We start from the raw sequence: 23,220 nt of genomic DNA, 5'->3' as shown, positions 1-23,220 counted from the left end.
TTAAATGAAGGTTTCCAGGAAAATTATAACAACATTTATCTACAAAGTAATTTACAAAATAAAATTTGAAAGTATCATTTGGTGGGGGGAGGAAAATTAAAGCAGAATAAAACTAAATGTAGCAGAACTAAAATGTGCCTTTTTAATTTAGTTTTTTATGCTGCTTGCTGCAAAAAAATAACATTTAATTTTCTTAGAAGAAATATTCTTTACTTAAAATGAAATGAAACTCGGCTCTGCAAAAACAGTTTAATTAACTTAGGGCTGCATTATGCAACAAGAAGCATTTTCACAGAAAGACAGCAGATTTATCATCTGTAAACCTTTTGCCTCTAATTTATTTGTTACCTCATAGAGTTATAAACTACATTAACACTCATGCGTAGGGCTCAGCAATCTTTCAGAGCTCTTGAGCAGATGCACGACAAGAGATCCTTTTCATTATTATTATTATTATTATTTATTTCAACTCAAAGAATAATGACTCTGCAATATCATGTGGTGAATGAGCAATAATTTGATAAACATTGTCGTTCAATTAGATTAGAGCAATTAATCTGATTCCAATTTAGCTGAAACATTACCATACAGGAATCCCTAGAGCCCTGTGAATAATCTCTAAACACATTGACACACTCAGCAGACAGACATTATCTCCACTCTTACTGTTCTTCCATATGGTCTCCTCCCATGGTGATGGAGGGCACCCTGCTGTTTCAATCAAATAAATGTCAATTATCTGAGATGGATTTTTAGTTCACAAGCTGAGGCTTGCTATTCAGCCAGCACATTTCCTGTTTGTGATCCTTTTCTGAAATGATCTCTCTTTCTCTTTCTTGGAATTGTCTCCAAACTCTGCTGCATCATTGAAAGTTGCCTGGGTTAAAATTGCAGGTGTAGGAATCAATTTCTGGCTGAGCACAAAAGAGAAGCGGAATGCAGTGGGAGCAGGGAAATGGTGGCAGACTTCTATATGGATACACCTCTTCTGGCCTCTTTATATAGGTATTATAGAAGACATGCAACAGGCTATGGGCTTGCCAGTTGCATTGGCATGACAGTCCACTAGGGGCTTGATAAAACTTGCTTCTATTGTGTGCCTCGGATTACATATACAGGGAGGTTGACAAGTGCTGGGAAGCCAAAATTTGTGACCGCTGGGCTATAAATTATGCAGCGCAGTGAAAGGAATTTTACAAGCATGGCTTCCTCGGTTTACTTGGCAAAGGGGGCATCTTAAATGTGCTTGACATACATTTGTGTAAACATGTATTTGTATATTTCAGAGCCAGGGAACCTAGGGCCCTCCCAGTGCTGATGGACTACAAGAGGTGTGTGGAACTTCTGGTATTCCAGATGCTACTTGCTATAACTCTTATCACCTCTGGTCATTAGCTGTGCTTGCTGGGGCTCATGGGAATTGTAGTTTAGCAATATCTCTAGTTCAAAAGGCTCTCCATATCTCGATTCCCAATAACTTCCACCACCCCTGACCATTGGCCATGTTAGCAGGCCATGTTAGCAGAGGCTGATAGGAATGGAGTCCAACAACATCTGGAGGTCAACAGGTTATTGATCCTTGGTGTATATGAGCTACTGTGGGCCTGATCCTGTTCTCCTGTGTTGCCTTCTCTCCATTCTGATATGGTTGGTGCTCCTTGTGTGCAAGGCAGCTTTCCTGACTCATCTTGCACTCCCCAAAGCTATTATTGATGGTTGGTGGATATGCTGGAACAGTATGGAATGGGAGGCTGTAGCAGCATGGGATAATTTGGTAAGACTCCCTTGCACAAGCAGAGTTCATACACACATCTTTGGATCCATAATATTCACTACAGTTCATTTAAGGAAGTGTGGTATTTGCTTCTCTTTATTTTCCTGATTTGGAAGATTACACACAGAAATTCTATTTGCCACAGCAAGCAAATTTGCATGCAGGAGTTATATGAGCCTTTCAGTGCAAGATGAGATGCGAGATGAATAATGTGATGTATTTATTGTATTGAAGCTAAAAGTTTTAGTTACTTAGATCTACAGATTTCATAAACAAAAAAGTGCCACTTACCTAATGAATTTGGACACACTTCTCACTATTAATGGAATCACACAGCCTTTGCTCGAGGACATTGGGAACTACACATTCTTGTTGATGTTACTCAATAAAACAATTAATGCAATCAATTTGGTGTGATGTGTGTCTTGTCTTGTAAACCACTGGGTCGTTAACTTTAACAATGTCACTGTGCTCTCACTATCAAATTCAACTAAATTAATGTTCACGGAACAGGTATGAAGAATTCATTTTGCAGAGAGAAAATGTTTAATGCACTGATGACATTAAAGAAACAAGTCACCTAACCTTCAATTTGTTTGGAAGGGTTTTGGCAAGAACTGCATATCAGTAGAAAGGCAAATAAGAAGAGCAGAATGCACACCTAATGGCAGGCAGAAATAGCTCTTGAAGAAAAATGGGTTCTAGCAAAAAAGACTCCTTTTCTACACACTCTTGTAAAGTCTGCAGGGAGGGAGGGTGTTGCTGTAGGTCAAGGGTAGCTAGCTTTTGTTCCCCAATATATTGTTGGGCTTCAGCTCTCAGCATCCCTGAATCCCATTTGTCATGCTGGTAGGAGCTGATGGGAGTTAGAATCCAGAATCCTCATAGCCACAGGGTAAACAAACCTGCTGTAGTGATCAGGCTTTGTATTGGGAGGTTTTGTGGCAGTTGCCTGTAGTTTCACAATACCTGAGATTTGGCCATGGGCTCCTGTGAGAATTCTAATGAGAGACATGAGTGGGACCTACAAAAATTCTATTTCTACCTTGCCTTAGTACAGTCGGGCAGGCAGAAGGTAGCATACTCAGCCAACAGCTTTTGTGGTGGAGGACTCTGGGCTATGGCTGCTTGCTTTTAATGGGGTCTGGAAAGGATTTTTAAAAATCTGATCCTGATTGCCTGTTGGCACATTTCTGACCTTTGCTTGGGTCTTCTATCTCCCTGGTGGCCTTTATTTTGGGCTATTTGGATAATTTACTTGCTATGGATATGGGAATAAACACCTGCTTAGATGTGTGCATGTGGGAGTATTGGAAAGTATAAGAGTAGAGATGGCCCCTGATTGGGAAAGTCATGGTGGTGAAACTATGAATTCCCTCAAATGGGAAACTTGGAAAACCCCAAACTCTCTCCATGAGGAAAACGGTTAATTTATCAGATGCAATTCCTGGATGAGCTGAATTGCATTGGAGAAACATCTCATTTGGAGGTTCATACTAGTTTCTGTGGGCACAGGCTCGAATCACTCAATCCACACTAGTCCGAATAGCTACTGGTCCCTCATGGCTCAGGTGTATGACTGATTTCCAACAGGAGCCATGTCGTCAGTAGGGATAGTATTCCCCACCTCTGTTTTGCACCTGGAACTATATTGCCACCCCACAGTTTTCCATGGGATGCTCAAGCTCCAAATACGCCCCAAATGAAGCCCCTCTGTTTCCTAAGACCATTTCTATGCTGTGCAACAAACTTGATTTGCCATGCTTCTCATCACTTAGCATTTTCACTTCGGTCTTGGAAATTGCTTTCCCCTTGAGTATCTTGCCCTTCTCTTCATCCATATTCAAGTTTATCTATTACGGTAATTTCCCTGGTATGTGCTTGGGTCCATGTTGTTCAGTCTTCATACCTCAAGCTGTTTTAGTCTTTGTGGAAACACTGTGTGCATTGCAGCATTGCTCCAACTCCAGCTAGTTCCTCCCTCTCATTCCCTTGTCTCTTCTCCATGTTTGCTGTTTTCTTTTGGATAGTTAGGAACCTTAAAGGAACATGAAGCTGTGCTCTCTCTTGCATTTCTGCTTTTTGAACCTTTTTGCAGTGAAGCTTGCTGACTAAGAATGCAAATACGTGCAAAAGAAAGATTTGATCTAAGCATAAATGCTCCTCTATCACACTGGCAATACTTTAAGTATGCACTGCTAACATTTTGCTAGCTTTTGTGAAATAATGGCACTGCGTAGCTGATTTCTGTGATACATTTCTTTGGTTCAGCAACCTTGTGCAGAATTCTCTTTTCACGCTGTTATTTCCTTTGTCTCCCCAGTCTGATTAATCATTGGTTCAATGTATTTGTATTGACTGGGTCGAAGATTTAATAACTCTCCCATGTCAGAGCTATGTACAAGCCCTTCCCAAGGGCATTCACTGTACCATCTCTGCTCGCACTGTTTACCCACCCAGCTACATGGTTTAATATTAAAGGGCAGACGTAGCTTCCCTTTCCATCTCCTCCAGTGCACGAGAACTTGAAAAACATAGTAAACATTACAAAGAAACTTCAGGATAACTTGGTCTACCGTTCAGAATTCTTTCTGACCTTGTTTAATAGATAGCTATGTACTCCAAACTTGCTCAGAAATCAAATTAAGTTTCAGGGTCTTCTCTACACAAGTTTACCGCAAGTAAGTGCTAAGTTAAAAGTGTTATGTAGAGTCCAAATTGTGAAACAGAAACACCTGGGACTTGATGAATACTAAGGCTGAAAGAAAAAAAGGGGAGAAACTGCTCCTCCTAATTCTTCTCAAAACACTCATTTCTGAAGTTTAACAGTGAAACTTTTCTGGATACACACATTTGGTAGATACTCTCTCAATATTTAACACTGAGCATTAGCATTTGACACCCAAAGACTTCTTACAATAGGGAGCCAGCCAGACTGACTCTAGAATTTGGAAGTTCCTTGACATCCATCTCATTGTGAAAAGATCCACACAAAATTGTTCTGCAAAATTGTTAATGGCCCCATGTTTCATCTGCACATCAGATGAAACTAACTCCCACTGTTCACATTGAAAAAAGGGGCTTCTGGAGGCAATAAGAATGTTGTGCAGTGCATTACAGTGGTGTCGCTTTCAGTGCTGTTAGCTGCAGTGAGGCTTGCTGACTTCATTTTTGCGGGGGTGGGGGCGGGCCTGAGGCCTGAGCATATAATAAATGATTCCACTACTACCACCTTCACCACATTTCCTTGTCTAGGAAGTATTATCAGTTACTTGTTGCAGTCTTAAGTATTCAGCTTCTGACTCTCAGTGGCAGCCTTAATGTTCCATTATTATAATTTTCTTTTGGAATTGTTGTAAAGTAATCTTTCTTTCTCGTATTCAAATATTTGCAGACAATTAGCATGCATCACAGAGATAGCTGGCTCTGCATAAGTAATAGCCACAATGTCGACTATGTCTTTCATGCACCCTGGTTTTTGTGTAAAAACATTGTAGTACTTAGAAGGCTATATTTATAATAAAACTAGTTATTCAAATGTTGGCTCTGTCTTTAGTGGAAGTGATGGACTCTTAGCTGAGGAAATGTCTTGCCCCAGTGCAAAGCATCAAGGTAACAAGTGAGTTTTTCAGTAGGGCAAGGAGCCAGAAACTCATTAGACAACAACAATACATGTGCAGGTAGAAATGTGGCAGCAGGAATGTGGGAGCTATTCTGTATATTGTGTCCTGCTGGACAGAAGTTGTATGTGTTCAGTGCCGTAAGCTCTTTGCACTAAGGACACAAGATTGTTTCGTTGAGTCAAGATAACCAGAGAGAGTCAGTGAAGTTGCTGGATGAGGTCTTAGGGACATGAGAGTGCTTTCCCACTCCCAAGTCAGAGTGCTATCACAGAGATTGAGGGTCTTGGGAATGAGCAGACTTTGGTCTTTCAAAATTCAGTGGTGCTCTGTGCAGGGCCAAAATTCGGTGTACACTCCCACCTCTCACCTTCCATTCTGCTCAATTCACTAAGTCATAGTTGTGACACCTTGTGGTTCCCCCTAGGCTTGGTGCTTAGTGCAGTGGAACCTGTTGTCTTACCCAAATCCACCTCTTTCTTAGGAAACAAGGTCATCAGTCTGAGGAAGATGGAAATGATCCATTAGGAAAAGGGGACCCAGTGCAGAAGTTCCTTTCTACCCAGGCACCTATTGGTTACAACCCACAACCCTCCAACTCATTCTATTTTATAAGTGGTGGGCTGGGGGGGAGGATATCATCTCAGTTTTACAGGCCTAGCTGGTATATCAGTATGTAGTAAGAGCATAACAAAAGACCTGCTGGATCAGGACAAAGGGGCATACAGCTCAGTATCCTGTTCCCACAGTGGTCAAGCAGATACTCATCGGAAGCCTGCATGCAGGATCAGTGCAGCAAAACCCCTTCTTCCTTGTGATTTAATTTCTTTAACCAAGATTATAATATTGTATACAATTATATATTAGTTACTGAAAAACTGAAACACATCACAGTAAATTGTTGTAATTTCACAGCCTTCTTTCCTGATAGTAGGGACAGGATCCCCTATTTTCCATTTCCTCTCTCTTCTTGTCATGGTTGACAGCTGCCATTGGCTTTCCTGACAAACTGTTGAAACAAAAAAATTGCTTTACATTTCCGTCTGTGAATTAATGTGGAGATCAGGTCAGCGTCTGCATCAATATTTCTTACTGCCCAAGGGATAGGATAGTACTAATCAAATCTGGAAATATACCATCACCAGAAATCGAACATGGCATGTTGGTCTCATAATGCCACTGTCACATGAGTGCTTACAAATGTTACAAAGTTGCTTTGTGTACTGTAAAAATTGGCAGAGAAAATAATTATCCCAGTAAAAATGGCTTTTAAAAAGCAATGAGTAAATAAATACATATATTTATATGCAGTGGGGTTGCTGTTAGTCAATTAGATTTGGCAAGATGATGACATCACAGATGATAAATAAAGCTAAGGGGGCAATGCCCCCATTCCAAATAGCTTCAATTGACTGCAGTGACATCATCACTTAACCAAATGTGATTAACTACACCATGGCCTCACTGTTTCCAGAACGAAAAAGGTCACTACAAATGGGACTGAAGCAATAGCTATGCAAATCTGTGACTAGCAGCAAATTGGCTCAAAAATTGTGAGTGTGTCTGTAGCTCTCAGGAAACTTTTAACTTCATCAAAAAGTCCCTTTTTGCACTAAAATTCAAATCCTGAATTCAGCACAGCAATTTTCTGTATTGTATTTTTATGTATCTTATTTAGCATTTTGCCTGCTTAAATGTGTAGAGGTTCTCAGTGCACCTAACCTCTAGCTGTAAGAAGCTCTTTAGCATGAAAGAGCTACTGGTCACAGGTTCACAGTTTTTCTCTGCCATGAACTTAACAGATGGCCTTAGGTGAGATACTCTCAGCCTCACTCCCCACTGCCTTCCCCATTCTGGATAATGATACTGACCTGATGCAGCTTTTGCAAAGATTGTGGCAATAATTCATGTGAAGGACTTTGAACACTCTAAAATGCTATATAAATGTCAGATATTATTATGCTGAAAACCAAATTTGTATGTATGTGTATATATATATATATATATATATATATATATATATATATATATACACACACACACACACACACACAACCTGTATCTTCTTTAGCATATGAAATCCTTTAAAAATTGTTTTCACTTAAAAAGTAAGTGGTAAAGGTTTTGTAGCTATCATACAGAACCTATTAATGCAAGAAGTGCTGACAATAACAACAAAACAGGCATAAGCCAAGCTAGTTTACTTCTGATTAGAAGTAAGACTTTTATTCCAGAAGTCTTCTAAAGCAGAAAAAGCTGGGCGGGGGGGGGGGGGAGGTTATATTTACCTAGGCTATAGTTGTGCAGGCCAACCCTACAAATGTCTACTCAAAGGTAAGAACCTCTGAAGTCCACCAAGAGCTTTCATCAAGCATTTATCCTGATTTACTTTCAAAGCTTATGTCGAGGTTAGATATGCTTGTTCTTTTTAAGGCTTCATTCCAATTTGTTTGTAGATAAATTAATGAGTGTCATTTTTTATACACTTGTATGACATCCATACATAGCACCTTAGGGTGAAGGGGAGGGTAGGTGATAAAATAATAACAGTGCTTACTGTCAATCATTAATTCACCCCAAACTTTCCAGTGCATTTTCTCATCACTTTCCTAACTGCAAAAAATGGATTTGTTGTGCCTGGGTGACAGAATGCTTTAATCCACTTTAATTGTGCAAACTATACAACTGTACATTGTATGTACATTTTGCTTCATAAGTTTCCTTCCAAGTGGGGACTTCCTTCCTTCCTTCCAGCTAAGAATATGGGGCCCTCTTATAGACATGGATCATTGTGCAGTTGCTCCAAGTACACCATTATAATCCAGCCATAGAAATACAAAAAGGATTGTGGGACAAAGAAGACTGAAAATGCAATCATATGTTCCTCTTTCTTCATCTGGTAAGCTCTCAGCTTCCTACCTACTTTGAGCGTACCTTGAAATAACAAACAATTTGCTTTCCTAATGGCTATTTGTTTATTGCATTTGTTACTTTAGAAAAGAGGAAGCTAGATTTAGAATTAGAACACAAAAATACCTTTAAAAGCCCTTCTGATTTAGCTCACTGCAGTCAGTTTAAAGATAGGCATTTGAACAACTCTGGGGTATCTTTTTCCCTTTAGGAATTTCTACACAAGAGAAGAACAGAAGCCACATATTGAGGGAACAATCAGAGCCATTTGGGTGATTGCATTTCTAGATTTGACAGGTAATTTTGGACATGACCATAAACCTCTATATTTTATTAATCCATTCTCTGCAGGATGGGATTTCTTTTTCAGAAAACTGTGATTACAACTGCAGACCTACTTTTTCATATCTTTTCGTCTGTGGCACTTAATATGCTCACAGTAAGACACCATGTAGAGCCAATACACCCATGGGCTCAAATACATTGCTTCATTGAGCTGTAGCTTGGTTCATTCAATGGTTTTTCAATCTCTTGGTGAATTTGTTAAATAAAGCGTGCAATCTTTTCCTTATTTCCTGCTTTCCTCCCATCCCAATATAGCGATAATACAGACAGCTGCTAATACTTTAAATATGGAAGCTTTTCTTTTGAACAGTTATTACCGAGAAAGCCAGCCTCAAATGCCATTTAATTCTTCTGATTGCTTAACATGGCTCTGTAAAACAGGCCATCTTAGATGTTGTGATAGTTATAATTGAGCGTAAAATTCTCTGCAAGGATAATACAGTAGGTTACTGGGATTCGTGAGGAGTTAGCACAAGATAAAGGGGTCAATGAAGGGTGAGTGGAATTTGATAGGATGCCCAGTATAAATATCCAGATGAAACTACAGCTAGTTATTCAGTTCTTGATATCATGCCTTGACTGGTGGGGGTAGGAATCCCCCTCCATCAGGCTGTCCAAGGCTTTAAATAGTCATTCATAATAAGAATTGTGATAGAATGATATGATTTCACCACACAGAAGAAACAAATCTGACAGCTGAAAACAGGCAAGGTATTAATCTCAGAACACCACATAAGGCTTTCTTTTCTTCCCATTCTGCAGTAGGAACAAAACCAGCTTCTCTTGTTTTTATCCCAGCTCAAATGTCATTGCTCAGGGAAAGGGTGATGAAGGAAAAGGAGAGAGAGAGAGGATGAGATGTGACAGGAAAACAGAAAAAAATGGAGCCCGTTTGTCCCTCTCAGTCTGCCTGAGGCCTAACATAGTAGACGGCTTCACAGTGATTACATTCAGCCAAAAGAGCCCAACAGAGCAGCTTGCATACTGCATTTGATCATATATCATGTGGGCATAACTGAGTGGAAAATTTCACTCAGTACAGTCTCATCACTGAGCGAGGCAATTATTATGTTTTTTGGTGTCGCATTTGGCCTTTGATATTTTCTGACATGAGGAGTAGAAAGGGACAACTCTATTGTCCATAGCAGAATGGGTCTCTGCTCCAGTTTCTTTGAAGAAACCACCTTTTGGCACGTGACACATGGAGTCAGGTTTCATTCTCTTGGAGAACTCTTTTAAATACCACCATAAGGTTACAAGGGCTAATTTCCCATTCTGACATTCCTGGAATGGGAACATTAATGGAAGAGGACTCTCAGCACCCCAATTCATACCTTATGCCAACTGTTACCTTTTTCTTTTGCCGCTGCAGAAACCTATGCACCCTGACTTTGGTGTAACTCCCACTGAACTAAGTAACTTTATTCGTTTTCAACAATAATAGATTAAGTTTATTTTAACATCAGTTAAACTAATATTATAGGGTGGATTAAGCTTCTATTACAGTTAAACCACTGGGTTTATCACAGTATATTTTTCTGAATAAATTCTGTTGGCCTTCATCCCTAGTTCTGATGCCATAGCAGACAATAGAAAATCTCTAATTTCCAAAGGGAAATAAAAACTTCCCAGATGCTATTTAAGAGCCCTAGAGCACCATAAAATAGCCTTTCCGTTTATGTTGCAGAAATTTACCAACCAAGATTATTTGACCTTACTTTTGTAGGGTACTACTAATCGTGGATTAGTTCCAGACATTTCACCTGTATGGGCATTTGCCTGAATGCAACTGAACTTAAAGTGGTGAGAGCACATAAGCCACAAGTCCACCAGTTCCACTTCAGACCTTACTGTGTTGAAAAGGAAGTTCTGAGGGGAGATTCTAAGTATGTTCACCTAGATGTCCTTAGAACCCCCTTTCAGAACTTCTCTCTTAATAGATGAAGGTCTGAATTGGCAATGGTGTGCATGGGGAATTTTGGATGAGGACTGTGAACACTGTCCTGCCCCCTTCAATTTTTAGCCTGAACGCATTCACCTCAAATGTCTGAAAACAAAGCCTTTATCCTCTCCCTATGCTTTCAGGATGTCCAAAGCTCAGCTTACATATTTCCCCAGGGAAATATTCGTGCATATGCTGTCTCTTCATCTAGAGTAGACACATCTTCCCAAAGGAATAGTTTTGGATATTCTTTGCATGCAATCTCAGGTTCCCCTCATTTCACTTTTTTTTTTAAAAAAAGAATGGAGCTAGTCCTATCAACATTCTGAAGATGGTAGACACTTACAAGCATGTAGGAATTCAATTAAAAATGTCTTCCAATTAGAAATATTTTTCTGTCTTTGGAAGATCATACAATCTGAGCATCAAGCACCACCATTAACCCAATATTGCTCTCCCCCACTTTGCTAGTTAATATATCGTTTTCTTTTTGCTATGTGGAGCTTGGATAGCTCATTTCCTATTATTATGTTCTTTTTCACAATGAGTCCTACTGACAATTTGCATAATGGAATTGTAAAGCAGGCCCAAAGGTAAAAAGAAAAGAAAAGTCTAGGTGTCTCTGATTATGTGGAAGAAGATATTCACATATATTAAAACAGAATTGAAAGAGCATGGCTTTCTTCTGGTTGCTTAAAAGTTAGGATTTAAATGATGGTGAGATCATGGTAGAATCAGATATGACTTTTTATCCTGGGCTAAGTATAACTATCAGTATAAATTGGAAATTTATATTGAATGTCTTTCAGAAAACAGATAAAGACGCTAAATCAATAGAAATGTTTTTAAACCTGACTTAGGTTTGATCTTGTTGTCATAATAGATTTCTCCCTAAAATAAAAATACAATTGCACAGTTGTTATTGTTCTTATTTCATTTAAGGTGCATTGAGTATTTTGCTCCTCAATGAACTTTAACTAAAAGGAACTTACAGGCCACTTAGCAAATATGGTGATTCATGGCAAAAGTTCAGATCCAAAGCACCATACACTCTTGCATTAACTTGAATGTAAGTGGTGCACAATAAGCATGCAAATGTGGATCAAAGACTATGCAGCAGGCCAGGTTCTTATCTGCCCTTACTCCATGGGTCAGCTTTGACAGGTGGGCAGGGCCATGCACCTGACCATCATCTGACATCATAATGCTAATTAACTATTTAGCTGAGTTGGTAGAGCATGTTGGGCAAAAGATACCTGCATTTCAAGGGTTTGGACTAGATGGCCCTCATGGGCCCTTGCATGATGTCAGGTGATTGAGAGGGTTGTATGTGTGTGTGTGTGTGTGTGTGTGTGTGTGTATGTGTGTGTATGTATAGGGGGGGGGTCCCGTCCACTGGACAAAGTTGGCCCATGGGTTGGGGGGATTGAACTCTACATGCATCAGTTGATGTGCAGAGTTCAATCCTGCTTTCTAAGGTTGGGAGAGTTCTCCATGGGGAAGGTGGTCTCAAACAGGACCAAAGGCTAGAGGAAAAGATTTCACCATAAATAAGTAAAATAAGTGTATTGTGGAATCTAGTTGTGGATGACCCTGGAAATCTTGGGCACATATTTAAAACTGTCTGACTCTTCTTGTTTTCAAGTCCAAATTAGGGTTGAGCTTTCACAGTTGTTCTCCCTCTGCTTTGTTTTATAGTGGATACAATATTAGTCACCTTAGAACACAGTTACCCTAATAGCGAAAAGGGAACAATGATCTGTTGTAAGGAATGCTTTGCAACTCTTATCTATCCCTTTCTCATTCATTTTAATTGCAAGGCAATATTTTACATTATTAGATAAGGAAACTTTAGGATGTTTAATTATTGAGCCTATAAAACTACTTATGTTGTAATAAGGTTTGCCTGGGTATGTATTCAGGTTTGCAGTATTTATGTGTAGGTATTTGGATATAAACTAGGCAGCTCTGCCCCGTTCTGACTAGTCCTGCAATTCTTGTTTCCTCTTGGTGTCTCAGTGCAGCCTCAGACAACCTCCACTGTTGCCATTACCATACTGGAAATTGTACGGTACATGTGCAGTATGGTTCCCCATATAGAAACAATAAATTTCATAAGTGTACCAGAAACAAAGGGTGGGACACAATGTGGTACAAAGTAAGAGTAGCTTTGAATTGTCAAAAAACATAAGAATGGGTTTTTTTTGAGGGTGGTGGTAGTTCTGAGCTTATCTTAATCTGCATCCACAATGTTTTTTTAATGGTACACAGGTGATATAAAGTACACAAAAGCCCTATTCACACATTTACTCACACGAAGCAGCAGAAGTGGGGTGATGCCTCTGGCTCCACCAATAACATTTACTGTGGAGGACTTTGTGTGGACAGCTACTGATGCAAAGCTATCCCTTTTCAACATGGGAAGGCCATGGGAAGCATGGCAATAGGACATAATTTTGAGGACGGGGCCATTGCTACTATGTGTGAGTGTCCTGCATAAATGCATGAACAGAGCTAGAGTTAAAATGGGCTCAAAACAGGTACATAGATAGGAAGCTGTCTTATACCAAGTCAGACCATAGGTCTTATCTAGCTCAGGATTGTCTACACTGACTAGTAGTGGCTTTTCAATATTTCCGGCAGGAGATACTGGGGATAGAATCTGGGGCCTTCTGCATGCATAGCAGACACCCTGCCACTGAACTGCAACTTAGTGCATCCATCAAGGTTTTCTCCCAGGGTTTAGCCTTAGGGAGCTGAAATGAATACAATATGGAGTTTCCCTTGGCAGCTTACCTATGCAGGCACAAGAAACCAACTGCTGAAGAACCATAGACAAAAACCTTCCTTTTTGAATCCATTAGTAGCTATTCCTCAGAGTGTGCTCCCTTCCTTCTGTCTGGGGTTATATCATGACACATGGGAGGCAGAAGGAAGTGGGAAGAGCAGCTTCTGGAGGGCAGGAGGCCCTCGTCTTTCAAATCTCAAGTCCCACTGACACGAGTGGGAGCTGAAGGTGCCTGGTACCTTGCAGGACCGCAGCCCTTCAGAACGGCATATGATTAATACATGTTATGAATATCTATTAAATGTTACAGCAGGTTGGTGACACTCAGCCGTATCGCTCATTTATTACGAGCAGCTCTTCAGTTATAGGCTGAACAGGGGGTGAGAGAGCAACTGCACTGCAGTCTTAGATTGATGACACTTCTAAAAATTGTCCAAGCATGTGTGCAAAAATCTATCAAAATAAGAGTGTAATAAATGAGAAGGTAACTCTTACTGTGCACAAAAGCTGCAATCATGCCTCATTTCTCCCCCTCTATACAGGGGAATAAACAATAGTCTACATAGGTAAATAACGATCTTGAAAGAAAAGATGGTATAGAGGAGGAATGGCACAGCCGTGTCAAGAGTCGCTTCTTTGTCAGGGTCAAGTTCTCAGCCTGGTGTGAGGAGCTGAACTGTAGCCACATCCAAATTGGGCTGTTAGAGGATTTCTTGCCTCAGGCCCCTCAAATTAATGTGAATAACTTCCATTAATCAGCAGGGAGCTATTCTGAAGAGTTAACACTCTGTAATGAAGGTTGTGGTCCTGCAGGACAACTAGATTGACAATAATGGAGAAGAGGCTGGGTTACTTACACCTGTCAGCAAGATCATTATGAGCCAAGCCTCCAAGCCATATTGTCTGCTAGGCTGGGTACATGTCATATATTGAAAGCATATTCTCCTCTCCCCAAGAATCCTGGGAACTGTACTTCACCCCTCATGGAGCTATAATTCCCAGTACCATTAACAAACTACATTTCTGAGGATTCTTGGGGTTGTGCATTACATGTTTGGTATTTGCACAGCCCTAGTCGTGATGTTTATAGATCATCTCCAGAATCGGAGACAGCATGCCTCTGAATACCAGTTGCTGAGGAAAAACAGAAAGAGAGGGCTATTGCTCTTGTATGCTGCTTGTGAGCTTTCCATAGCCATAGGTCTTTGGTCTGATCCAGCCGAGCTCTTCTTGTGTCTTTAGGGATGTTTCAATATCAAAGCATCTTACCTATGTTAGATAGCAGCACTGTACTAGTTGGTGCATGAAAGGATTGTGGCACATTTGCAATGAAAACACCCTCCCAAATCATTACCAGCCAGTCTCTTTGAAAACTTGAGATGATCTTTGGAAATGGTAATGGTTTGGAAGAAATGTTGTCTGGATTCCCTGCAGTAAATGAGTGATGAATAGTGTCAAAGCCAGTTTGATGGGCTGCTACACAAAGGCTAGTGCAGAAACACTCAATTAACACGTTTAGCATGGAACTGTGCACTGCTTGGTTGCCAGTTTGACAGTGTCATTTAATAGGCAGCATATGTGGCCTTATGCTGTACGCTTTTGCCATGGCTAAAATGGAAGAAATAGATCTTCACAAGCAATTTAGCACAGCAGAAGGAAGGAAATGTAGCTGTCTGGCATTTGTTTTCATTTCTGAATCTAATTGCAATAGATTTTGGACTAACGACACAGACTATGACATTCATGTTCTATACGTTTTGCAAAAACCTGACACCATTGGGGAAGAAAAGCTACAATGGTTTTTATGATTACACATGATAATACACACATAATAAAATACCTTTCTAAATAAAGCTGACCTTGCCTTTGACCATTAATGCTGTAGTGCAGGAGTGCAGGGCTGAGAAATCTGTGGCCCTCTATGTAAGGGCCAGCCAGTATGGCCAGTGGTCAGGGACGGTGGGAGTTGGGGGGTTCAATAATATCTGCAGTCATGTGGGCTTTAGCCTCACTTTAAGCTGATGGGAAGAAGAAGTGGGAAAGGGAGTGGCAGAGAGACAGAGAGAGGGACGGACGGAGGGCAAAGGGGATGACTTTGGACTCAGTTCCTGCCCACCATCTGCATGAGGACCCATCCTCCACTGGCATGAAGACCCTGACAATTATCTCAAGATAATGCAGTCCTTGATGGGCATGGGGGAAGGTTCCCTACCCTGCTCTTAGCAAGAAGCTATGTTTGACACACTTGAAATAGCATACCTGCTTAGTTTTGGCATAGTTTCTCTCACTCAGTTACATTTGTCCCTAGACTGCACCACTGTGCCTAGAATGCATATTATATCACTGAACCCTCTCTGGCATACAAAGTACCTCTTCCACATATATGTGGAGGAAAAGGGATTTAGCTTATCTGTCTTGGTAAATTTTAGTTTTCTCTTTGCAGATTTTGTCTATCCAACAATCCATAGCTTCAAGTGATAGAGCTCCGAAACAGGTCTGTCACCACAGTGAGAATATGCCTTTATTTCAATACAGGCGCATTTGTTTCCTCTTTAAACAGGGCTTCCCTTCTTTAATGCTGCTATAAGATTGACATTAAAGGAAAAGCAAGAAGTAAAATAACCATTTTCATTCATCTGTTTGGTAAAAAGACAATTAAATAAATGCTCTGGCTGATGAGATCTAAGTACTTAAACTTCTTCATGATGGAAAGTGAACACCCACTTCAGATTAATATTTTGTCGTGCAGAATGAATGTAAAGGTGCATCAATTTGTCTTTACTGTCTGTAATGGAACAAAACTCGTTTGATCAAAAAGTACAAAACCTACATTTACTAAGCATTTTGATCCATTGCCCCTCTGCCTATGATGAACACAGTATTTAATTTTAAATGACCCAAATAGCAGATTAAACACCTCCTGGGTGTAACCATTTCCTGTAAATGCACATGCCAGAAATATAAGCATCCATTTGTATGTTTGAGTCTTGCCCATTGTGGCTAGTAAAATCTAGAAGAGAAGGCATGGCTGGTTGGGCCAAGGAGCTGATTAATATCTCCTTGTGTGAGGGAGATCCATGTGGAAAAGGTGCTAATAAGACCATTCTCTGAATCTGAATAATTATAGACCAGTCACAAATGTTCCCTTCCAGGGCATGATTCCCAAACAGGTCCAATCACTCTGAAATAGATGAAATTGATTTTCTAGATCCATTAATCGGGTTTTGGCACGAAAACTGTCTTGGTCACCCTGTATGATGAACTTGTATGATAAGGCACCTGTTGATTCTCCTTGGTCTCCCAGTGACTTTTGATACAATTAAACATGGCATCCTGGAGTGGCTGTCTGACTTCGGAGTGGATGCTGCTGCTTTGCAAGAACAAGACTTGCTGAAGCAGAACCAACATGGTTTATGCAAGGGTGAGTCCTGTCTCACTAACCTATTAGAATCCTTAGAGATTGTCAACAAGCACATAGACAGATGTGTTTGAGTTGACACTGTGTACTTGTATGACAGATGTGTTCGAGTTGACACTGTGTACTTGTATGAAGTATACTTGAGTTCTGCACCAGATATGGGGGAATCCTGAGTGAATCAGGATTCCTCTTTGTGTGAAGGAGCTTAGCACATGTGTATGACCCCTTCACACAGCTACTGAATGCACAACAGACAGGGGGTATAGCAGGTGGTTGTATCAGTCATGGAGGATGGGACTAGCTATCATGTTCCTTCAACAACATCATATGTGTTTTCAGAATGTGAAGCAGATCACCTGAAGGCCACTTACCACATCAAAGCGAGCTTCTGTTTTCCATGCTTACCTTGATACTCAAAATATCTCACTGTAGTTGCTCACATTCCAATTAAATAGTTATAACAGCAACAGCAACAGCCACACTGATGTGGTGAAAATAATCTAAAAATTCATGGTGAGTTTTACATGCCCCCAAATAACTTAAGTAACTGGCCTGAACTGGTTAGCAATTGCGGGAGTTTGCAAAGCTTTTGCTTGAAGCTTTCTAAATAGTCTACTAAGTGTGCAACAATAAGTAGTTTTATTTTTTCTGGGCTTTAGTGAGCCCGTTTCACATCTCCATGTGTAACTCTATAGAGAGTAAGGTTACTTCAGAAACATGGCAACATTATAGGATTTTGTTGCAGAAAAAAATGCATGTATGTGGTGAATGCACAGGTCTACTGCACCACAAAATACAGGCCAGTATTTTTCCAATGGAATAGTTTACATGGGATACATGGGAATTTTCCTACATTTGTTTATTTGAGTCACATTTGGCTTCCTCTTCATTACATTCATTTCCAGAGTGGGTTGAAATATACATGGAGCTCATATATGGCATTGGTGTTTGTATATGGCAGTGATGTCAGGCCTGAGATGTCTCCCTTTCTCTGTCCCTCTTTCTCTTTCTGAGCTCTGCCTTCAAGGAGTTTGGCCCACAAAAGTTTAGTGGACTTGCTCTAGAAGTTGGACATCGCACCGGTAGAGTAATAAGGACTTTATTTCTATAGATAACCTTCACCCCCATCTATTTTTGGAATGCCAGAGAATCAATATGTTCTACCCAGAACCTTCTAATTTAAACCATCTTTAGGACACTGGTTGTTCAATATCAATTACAGCTCTTTTGCTTCACCTGGGAAGAATAAGAGATGAAAATAGTGTCTGGTTGAGCAATTACTGGGCTATTTTGAAAAGGTATGTTGAAGGCCCTTTTAATATTTAATGGAAGTCATCACTGGAATGCAGATTGGTTATCAAGATATCAACCATCTAATAAATCAGTTACCCCCCAGCTGGCATCTTTTAGGTGCATTACTCATCTTCAAAAAGTGTAATTGAGGATAAAAAACACCGATGGAGGCCTCTTCTTCATCTTCAGAACTCTTGTTTTAATTCTTGAACTGTCAATGGAAAGAGAATCTTCTACATTTAATTGCACACCTGTTGGATATCTTAAGAAGAAAAATCACTCCAGTTTAGTTGAATTAGGGTCGTGTGTGTATATGTAAATAGAAAAATCCTGTTAAAATAACTCTACCAAAGTCATTGATTGTATTCCTAAAAACTTATATCTACCAAACTGTTTTAATAAATTAATTCAAAACTAATTATGTAGGATCAGTGAAGTTCGGAGGTGTCAGCTGAAAAAAGAAGACGTGCTCTCCAATAGAGCAAAGCTATACAACCCATATCACCTGCTCTAAGTTTCTGGACACCAGCGGTAGCCCATACAGTAGCCTCCATATGTGTTGGACTACAACTCCCATCGTACCTGGCCACATTGGCCGAGGCCGATGGAAATAATAACTCAGCAACGCCTGAAGAGCACCATGTTAGCTATGCTAAAAAATATTAAAGCTCCCTAAGCAAACATGCCACTATAATTCCTACTTGAGGCTAATTCATCTTGAAGGTTGGTTTCAAAGTTTGTTGAAATAGTCCCAGCTGCTTCAGTTCTATCTTCTTTTTCAGAAGAGCTTTGACATTTGAGGAAAGCATTGCGTTGTCTTCCTTTTTTCGTCTTTTCCTCCCTGGGGTTGCCTGTTGCTCCTGGGAACTCTTTCTTCTGTTTAATGAGATATTTCTTGTCAGTTGCAAGGAGTAACCTTGATGATACCTTGATCTCTGTGTCTGTCTCTATATCCTTTTGTTGCTGCTGCTGTTGAATGGTGAAGATTTCTCCCAGAAATCCTTCGCTGTCATAGAACCTTTCTAGAGTGTCAAGGATTGACTTCCAAACATCTGGTGATCATTGATATTTTTGTTAGCGAGACATCAATGCTTTTTAACCTGACTATAGAGAATGAACCAGGATGCAGTCCCTGGAGCTCTGGAGGGAACCCCACTTCCTCTTAAACAGTTTTCTGAGTAATTACGTTTGAATATTTTTAAACATTTGTGAATCTCAAACCAATGTTTGTTTGACAAATAAACATCAAGGCTTCCAGGATACTGACATGGAGCTCATAGCACAGTGAGTGCATGTTTATTGACATTGAAGGCTCCTCACTTCCATTTTGTTCAAAGGTTCTGAAGGAAAGTGAGTGCAAATAATAATACAGTGGTGCCCCACAAGACGAATGCCTCGCAAGATGGAAAACCCGCTAGACGAAAGGGTTTTCCGTTTTGGAGGTGCTTCGCAGGACGAATTTGCTATGGGCTTGCTTCGCAAGACAAAAATGTCTTGCGATTCCTGGGTTTTTTTCCCCCGCTCCCCACCCCCTTTTTCTAAGGCACTAAGCTGCTAATAGCCTTTTAGCAGCTAATCCGCTAATCCCTTAAGACTTTAATAGCCGCTAAACCGCTAATAGCGCTAATCCGCTAATCCGCTAATGGGCTTGCTTTGCAAGACGAAAAAACCGCTAGACGAAGAGACTCACGGAACGGATTCTTTTCGTCTTGCGAGGCACCACTGTAATAATAAACCATGCTCATTTCACTCCGTACATTCCATCCCCAAACCTGTGAGTGAATGCATTAATGCATTAATATAATGAACCTGCAGCATAATTTCTGAATCAAAAGCAGAGTTATCTTTTGGTATATTGCTCAACTCTTTCGTTTGTAAAGCTATGTATTAAAAAGAAGGCACTCATGAAGCCAGTGTCTTGGACTGGCCATCTCCTTATGTTAACTAACTTTGGATTCAAGCTACTGTATTCTGGTGAAAAATATGCAAGGTTCCTTATCAAAAGAGACACCCAGTTTTTCTTCAGAGGCCATACTGCAGTTTCAGTATCAAAGGTGGGGGTTAGTGCTAATAATTAGAACCAGAATTATTCACCCATTTTCTTTAGACCTTTCTGCAAACAAGGACGTCCATCATTAATTTAAAAAATATAATCACTGGGCCTTGGCACTCAATTACATCCAGAAACATTTGAATAATGAAAAATTGTTTGTCAGTTCTAAATATGGCTCTAGTTTTGAGCCCTAAAAATTCAGATGTCACGTTGAAAACTGTGTTAATGCAAAATCTGATGATATTTGATTTTTTTGTGTATTTTTTGTTTTCACATTCTGAATTTGATTTGCATTAATTTTACATTAGTTTAAGATTGATGGGGCACTACCACAGGATATACCTATTTAACTATGAAAAAGAAAATATAGTCTATTGTTTCATAGGTAAACAGAATTTTAGCAAGTCTGACTTTTCAACCTCTATAGCACTTTGCCAGAATCCCTGTTATAGCTAGCAGTTAAAGTTACAGGTTCTACAATGTTGAAAAGCTGGCTATCCTGGCATAGAACTATACTTTAAATCTTGGGAAGGGAAACTGTGGCTCTCCAAATGTTGCTGGACTACAACTCCCATCATCCATGACCATTGGCCATGCTAATTAGGACTGATGGGAGCTTGAGTTAAAAAAACAACAACCTAGAGTCACAGGTTCCTTACTCCTAACTTAAGCAACAGTTTGAGCCATTTTGAATGATTTATTGTTCTGGGTTAGTACAACATAAATCATTTGGCTGAATCAAAAGCATTATTTCTGGTAGCAGCGCATAGGTTCAGAATAGTACATGATATTTCTTCCTGTATATCATAATTAATTGTACCAGCCACACCTAATGATGCTTACTGGTTTGATTCTTATTGATGTTACCCACCTTAGAGATTTCTAATGAAATGGAAAGGATGGTTTAAAAACCTCTCAATCAATAAGAAATAAAAAATAAAACACTTCTGTAACTTACTGGTCTTTTCTGTGAATAAAATAAAAGCACCTGGATTATTTGGTGTAGAAGAATGTAAAGTAGCATCCATTTAGTGACCTGGCCATGCACATCAGTAGATAGTTTCCTGAACATGGTGAAACTGACTGCATCGAGCATTTCATAGGTGATAGCAGGAATATGTTAAATTGAAATCTGTTACTTTACTGATGCTGTTAGTGTTGTAGAGAAGCTTAAAAGACCCAGTTGAATGTGCAAGGCAGCTTTTAGAATTTAAATTGCAGACATGAGAAATGCAAATATTACAGCATCATTTGTGCAAATGACCACAGAGGGTGACTGGCAATACATGTAGAACAATTGCTGCGAGAAGAGCTAAGGGGTGTAAGGGGACACAACAATTACATGGAGCCTAAAAACATCTGGCAACTATGATGTGTACATCTATCAGCACAGCAAATTTGCAATTAATTGTCCTAAAGATGGATGTTTGAGGAGGTGGCAAAAATTGGCCTGATATGCTGTGTCAAACGTTTCTGCCAAGCTTCCTTTAATGCTAATAAATCATAAAATGTGGCCTAGACAAGCTTTTTCATATTTTAAATGCCCCCCCCCTTCTACTTGTATGGGGTATTCTGATTTAATTTCTGTACGATAATGTTACAGTCTAGAAGTTGCCATCCGTGACCCCACATACTTGTGCATCATGTGGTAGACAGCAGTACAGGCTTAACAGGAAAGCTAAGATTTGGAAAGGGTGGAAATATTTTTATTCAATATTCCCTCAGAGGGCCCCGGTTTAAGAACGGACTTCTGGAACGGATTAAGTTCGTAAACCGAGGTACCACTGTATCTAGAAAATTTTGAATGCATTTTTAAAAAAGAAAAACCCAACAGAGACTGGGTGAAATGTGGTTCAATACATACTCCAAAGTGAAAGCTTAGTCTGAAAAGCACAGCTTTTCATCTTTAGGCAAGGTTATTTTGTAGTCATCTGTAACTAAAATGACTACAAAAACAAATATATTCTGTGAGCCTGTTCGTATTGCCCTGACAGATAGTAATTTGTATTTACCAGTTCAATATATCAAAATAAAATGCAACCTTCTCCTTTAAAAAAAAAAAAAAAGATTTTGAGCAGAAGATGTCCTTTAAGTAGGTAGAATATTGAAATGACGAAGAAAAGTTTTTAAATTCTTCATAGAATAATCTAAAGGAGTTTTATCAGAAAGAGATAACCCATGGTCTATGCACATATTTTAAGAAGAAACATTTGGAGGAATATTCCAATAAATGGCAAAGAGTGCTATGCATTTATTCACTTCCATTGGAATAAGCTTTCTCAATTACTAGAATGAATATGTCCCCAGTTTCACTGTATCTTTCTCAGCCACTAAGTGTATTCCAAAGGTTATTGAAAGCATGTAAATGCAAGCTCTGAAACACACAAAAGCTCTAAAGATATTCCCTCTTCATCATTCTAAAGTTCCCCAAAGACTTAGGCATTTTAAGGCAGAGAGACTCAATTTTATAAATGAGTCAAAAGGATGCAGAGCCAAAGCAAAGACCCCAAACTAAAGCAGAGGGTGGGAAACCTTGGGGTGGGGTGGGGCTGGATGCACCCCTCTAGGACTTTCTATCCAGTCCTCGGTACTTTTCCCAGGCCACGCCCCACTTCCCTAGTCACACTTCCTTTCCCCAGACCAGCCTTCCTTAGCACCCTCCTTAAGAACTCTTAACTTAAGAACTCTGGCCTGGCTGGCATTATGTCCTTGAGTTGTGAATGTGCCTTGATGGAGGATGCTGAACAGTGTGTGTGTGTGTGTGTGTGTGTGTGTGTCTGTAAACCTCTAACTTGGGTGGAATGTAAAAAGAATCATATTCGTTGCTCCTCTCTCTTTTACCCCTGGCCCCCACCCACCACTGGTGGTTGCAGGAAAGTTGTCCTCAAGGGAAAGTAGTCTTCAGATTGAAAATGGCTCCCCACATCTGTCTAGAGGTCTTTCTCTTTCACTGTGTTACAGCGGCAATCACTCAGTTTAGGTAAATGACGCAAGTTAGCAATCCACAGCAACAACGATTTTGTAGCTACCGTATCTAGAATGCTGACACGCTCTTCTCAAGATGGTACTATGAAGTT

The 23,220-nt window shown here is 39.9% G+C and overlaps 1 long non-coding RNA gene across 1 annotated transcript in view; it reads left to right on the top strand.

Annotated features, from left to right (window-relative positions):
• LOC310674401 overlaps positions 1-23,220 on the top strand; it is a 124,753-nt gene that overhangs the window by 34,163 nt on the left and 67,370 nt on the right. Inside the window, exon 2 of the long non-coding RNA XR_014509559.1 lies at positions 8,516-8,601. This is a non-coding gene — a long non-coding RNA (uncharacterized lncRNA). The remainder of the gene's footprint in view (positions 1-8,515; positions 8,602-23,220) is intronic.

This window comes from Podarcis tiliguerta, assembly GCF_965153285.1.
Source record: "Podarcis tiliguerta genome assembly, chromosome: 3".
Lineage (NCBI taxonomy): Eukaryota > Metazoa > Chordata > Lepidosauria > Squamata > Lacertidae > Podarcis > Podarcis tiliguerta.
Note: the sequence above shows the minus strand (reverse complement) of the source record. Positions and strands in the feature narration are given on the sequence as shown.